The following is a 5,698-nucleotide window of genomic DNA, read 5'->3' as shown; positions in this document are numbered from 1 at the left end:
AGGACACAACATGATGATCCGCGGCGTGTCAGCGGTGCCGGTGACGCGGACCGGGTCACAATGTGTGTGTCATGTGTCAGCACGGTATGTGTGTGTGTCAGTGTGTGTGTGTGTCAGTGTCAGTGTGTGAGTGTGTGTGTGTGTCTGTGTGTGTGCGTGTCAGTTAGTGTGTGTGTGTGCGTGTGTCAGTGGGGGCGTGTGCCGTACTGACGCACAAGCGGCGTGCGTTGATGTGCAGTCAGCACCCCAGCCCTGCAGCCGGTGCCCCGGGCTGCCATCGACTTTCAAGTCCCCTCCTTTGACTCCTTTCCGACGGCTGTCGCGTGCCTGGGCTGCAACTAAGGTTTTCGGTGGAGATCGGACCCCCCCAAACAAAGTAAAAAAATTCTCAAACGACAGTGTAGCGGAAAAAAAAGAGTCTGGACATACTTCAGGATGTTACATGATTTTTGGAATGTGTCAACTTTAAGGACGCCGGTCTTATGTAAAAACCACACACACAGATGACACACAAAATTGGAATATCATCTGGAAGAATTTGTTTGTAAAGCTTCATGAACATTTATCCAGTCGTTTTCTGGGAATCACTCCACACACACACACACAGTACTCATACCGGCGCACACTGTGACACACACTGACACACACGTACACCACCACCACCCTCGCTCGAATCCGGCTTCGTTTATCTTAGGGAAAACATTTACTAAATAACACAACTTTACAAGTTAAGTCAGTTTATATTTGTTCAGTATTTTCTTAATCCGGAATACCGGTATTCTCATGGGTTAACTGAGTTCATTCCTGGATCATGTTAATGCCCCGTCGCTTTGTGCTTGTATTTGTTTACTTAGTCTTTTTATAAATGTATTAGCTTTTTTGTACTAAAAAGATTTTTTTGCGTATCCTTTGGCGGTTTAACCGATCATATATATATATATGTATATATTAATATGTGAGAGTCGGAGTAGTGCAGTCCGGCAGTGGTTAGAGCGCTTGCCTCTTACGCGTGGTTCATCCCCCACTCCGGGCAAATACAAATACATGTACCCGATTTTTTCGAGCGCGGCTCTCCAGTCCACCCAGCTGGAAATGGGTACCTGACGCTATTCGGGGCCGGGGAAGGCAAAGCAGGGAGAGAGAGGAGATGGGCACCGCCCTCATAAAGCTGGCCCCAGAAAAGTTGAGATCTCTAACATCTCTCTCCCCTACGACCAGATGGTTATGGGAATACCTTTACTTTTTATACATATATATATATTTTTTTTATATACATGTTCAAGTTATTCTGTGGTCGCGGCGGCCGTTGTACGCCCCCTACTGAATGTGTGTTTAGAACGATTTTTTTTAATTGTAGCCCTATATTACCGTACCGTACAAAGGCCACCGAACTTCCTCCTTTAACCAGTACTTCTTCATTGAGTTAAGTTTGATTGTTCAACGGTCATATAGTATATATATAGTATCTGTTTTATTTTCTCACTGCGTACTTTGCAGTTTCGGTCACATGTGCATCAAGTTGTGGCCAGGGACCGCATTAAGACTGGGCAATCGGTGTGTGTGTGTATGTGTGTGTGTGCCGTGTGGTAGAATTTGAACGTTGACAGCGGTTGCTGTAATACCGACCTGATTTGGACATTATACCGGGAAGGGTTAGAGGGATTGCATCACTGATCGACCGTTGAGTCAGCAACTAAACCGCAATAAGCTATCACGATGCAGCCTTTTAAAACAATTTTTTTATACAGATTTTGTAAATGTATTTATCTTTCTTTTATGTGTGTGTGTGTGTGTGTGTGTGTGTGTGTGTGTGTCTTTCAGTTTCAACCCTTCTTTCCCAAGCTACACTTAAAAGACATACACACACTGATATGGCTTGAGGAGAAATGAGCATTCTTACGACTTTCTTCAAGTTCAGCGGTACTAAACTGAAATGTTAGGGACAGAGGTGCCCGCGGCGCGGCCGGGCCTTATATGATATTTGATATTTGTCTTCCTAATGGGCAGAATATACCTGCGCAGTTTCAGCGGCACAGACGACGCACGGCCTATTATTTATGCCGCGATAGGGATTATGACGAGTACTTGGCCTGTTTCCTTTCATGCAACGTGCAGCGGGCTGGGATAATCTGCAGTGCGTCGTCGGTCTTGCTGAAGTTACATAATTATGTGAGCGGAGCCGGCCTAATCATTGCCGGACTGATGCAATATGCTTATGACCCTGCGGCTAACTCAAAGAATGCACAGTCAAAGGAATAAAGTGAGTCAGTTCAAGTAGGGACTGATGCCGTGACTGCAGTGAGTTCGCCCATGATCAATACGAATCTCAGTGTTTGTCACGTGTGTAGTGCCTCACGTGTGTATGTATGTGCGTCAATGTGTTTGGCCGCTGTTATCTGTTTTCTTCAATTTCTTGTGTTTTTCCGTTAAACCCGGGATCTTTATTTGTGATAATATGTCAATGTTCAGGCATGGGAATTCCAAAATAGAAAAAACTCTGAAAATAGGCCAAGGTACAGGGGCCGCATATGCCCCGGCAGGCCCAAGGGACCAGAGCGGCAAAGCCCCCCCGGAAGGAAAACGAATTTTAGCATTTTAGACCAATATTTTGATAGTTCTTGTGTAAGCAAACAATGGATAGAGAGACAATAGTATACATATTTAATTTACCTTTTTTTTGCCGCGGACAATTTTTTATTTTCGCTGAAACGTATTTTCCTTTTCGCGGAAATCCGCGGACAATTCCTATACCTCATGTTGTTTGAAAAGAGTCAGTAAAATTAACCCCGCTTGACTAAGGGTAATCGTCGGAAGTTATTGATGCCCTTCAACTGAACATCAATGAGGAGTCCTCGATGTCTTCAAGTGAACATTGACAAGACTTGCGTGTGATGTTTAAATTTCAAGATTTTTTTTTACTTCTTGCATATTTTGAAAGAACTGTTTTTACGTTGTATTGCGTTTCATCAAATTCAATGCCACGAGTTGGTTGAAAACGACGTTAAACACCAAATAAAGAAAGAATGCCACGAGTTTCAAAGCAAGGGAAGCAACCTCCGTTAAGTGCGTTGAATTCATCTATTAGATTAGTATTGTTTCCCTTCGGCATCGATCTTTAGATCGGGTCATTTTGGTTCCAAGGGAAGCAACCTACGTTAAGTTTCCTCCATTACTGCCCCTTTGCTCTCATCCCCCAGACATTTTTGCTAACAAAACTACTTGTTCTTAACAGAAAAAGTGACCGTTTTTGCTTGTTATAGTGTGATAATATGGCATGCTTTATATGTGAGGAATATCAGGCAACATCTGTTGGCATGGCACTTGTGTATAATTATGTGCGGGCATGTACTGTGTGTGTGTGTGTGTGTGTGAAAGAAAAAAATAACATTTCAATAGTTCTCTCTGTAAGGTGGACTTATTGGGTAGGATGGAAACAGAAAAAAATCTTAAAACAAGCAATTAAAAATTTTAGCTGAATTTATTCGGACATTTAAACTCAAGGACACACAGACTTAATGCTTCTGAAGTTGACCGAATATCATACATTGTCATTAATGTTAATGCCCAAGTTCATTTTTGTAGAAACGGAAAATAGAACGAAACACTTTAAAAGTCAAAACGTAATATACACAGTTGCACAGGTTAAAATTGCTAACATTTATCAGTGAATAAATATCAAGATTTCTATACATACATATAAATAAAAGAGAGTGTCTGTCTGTCTGTCTGTGTGTGTGTGTCTGTCTGTGATCGCCAAAGCTCCGAGAAGGGAGGGGGCAGGAAGACGATGTCGTGCATGTGCACTCCTGTGACTGTGAAGATGTGCACCTGACCACCACTGCCGACGCCGCTGCGCTGCCAGCCCTCCAATCCTCCTCCGCCTCCCCCCCCCCCCCCCCCCCCCCCCCCCCCCCCGAAGAGAGAAACTTTTAGTTGTGGCTTGGCTCTTCTAAAAAAAAAGTAAACTTGCCCCCCCCCCCCCTTTCAATCCCCAGATCCGACCCCCCCCACCACCACCACCACCGCCGACTCCACAACTCTGTCTGTGGTCGCCATACCTCCGAGATGGCAAGAGGCAGGAACAAGATAGTGTGCACGTACACTCCCTAGGTGCCGCAGATGTGCACCTGGGTTTTAGTTTCTTGATTCATTGTTTCCTTTCTCAGATTACGGACCTCCCATTTATTGAATACAGCCTATATGGTGCAAGACCAGTTCAGTGCCTACTGTTCACCTGTAGCAAGCACATCATGCCAGTGATATTAGAGACTCGCTATTGCTCCTATGAGGGGAAGAAATGAAGAATGAACAAGAAGGGCAAAGCCCATACGACTCACATGCTTGACCTTGACCTTTACATGACCTAAACCTAGCAATTACATCATACACTAAGAACTGCTTTACACATTTTTCCTACCAAAATACATGTGTCGAGGTCAAGGTCATCCAAGGTCATGCAACACAAAGCTGTTAATTCAAGACATAGGAAGTACAATGGTGCTTATTGGCTCTTTCTACCATGAGATATGGTCACTTTTAGTGGTTCACTACCTTATTTTGGTCACATTTCATAAGGGTCAAAGTGACCTTGACCTTGATCATATGTGACCAAATGTGTCTCATGATGAAAGCATAACATGTGCCCCACATAATTTTTAAGTTTGAAACAGTTATCTTCCATAGTTCAGGGTCAAGGTCACTTCAAAATATGTATACAATCCAACTTTGAAGAGCTCCTGTGACCTTGACCTTGAAGCAAGGTAAACCAAACTGGTATCAAAAGATGGGGCTTCCTTTGCCCTATATATCATATATAGGTGAGATATTGAATCTCAAAAACTTCAGAGAAAATGGGAAAAATGTGAACAATAGCTGTTTTTTAGACAACATTTATGGCCCCTGCGACCTTGACCTTGAAGCAAGGTCAAGATGCTATGTATGTTTTTTGGGGCCTTGTCATCATACACCATCTTGCCAAATTTGGTACTGATAGACTGAATAGTGTCCAAAAAATAGCCAACGTTAAAGTTTTCCGGCCAGCCGGGGGGGACGGACGGACGACTCGGGTGAGTACATAGACTCACTTTTGCTTCGCATGTGAGTCAAAAATTAACTGGACAGTTCCGGAAATTTCTAGAAGGTAAGGGAGATAACTCTTTTTTTGTATCCAAACAAAGGAGGTAAAGCTAATGATAATGGGATAGCGAGCGTCTTAAATTGCTACAGGGCTCCGCTTACTCCCGGGCGAAGCCGGGCTTAACTGCTAGTTCAACATTAACAAGAGGCGAAGCCTTCAAGGCTCACGTAAGAAATCGACAAACAGTAACAGTAACACAAACTCAATCACTCCGTCACACCATAATACACATCTATGGTCACACATACACACACACACACACAGTAAGCATTGGTGACACTGTGCAAGAAAGAGAGACACTAGATCTAGATCTGTCTGTCTGCATGTAGCCTACTTACAGACACGACTGCCAAATAGTCTCGGCCCGCTCAAAATAACAATGACCGAGACATTCCTTCGCGTGACGTCTAACCCTCTTACGCCATAATGTGACGTCTTCAAATGACGAAATGTTAAAGTTTCTACCACAGACATACACACGCACGCACGCACGCACATACGCACGCACGCACAGACAGACAAAGTTACGATCGCATAGGCTACACTTCGTGAGCCAAAAAT

The sequence above is a fragment of the Littorina saxatilis genome, linkage group LG10 (genome assembly GCF_037325665.1).
Source record: "Littorina saxatilis isolate snail1 linkage group LG10, US_GU_Lsax_2.0, whole genome shotgun sequence".
NCBI lineage: Eukaryota > Metazoa > Mollusca > Gastropoda > Littorinimorpha > Littorinidae > Littorina > Littorina saxatilis.
This window is presented reverse-complemented; position numbering follows the sequence as displayed.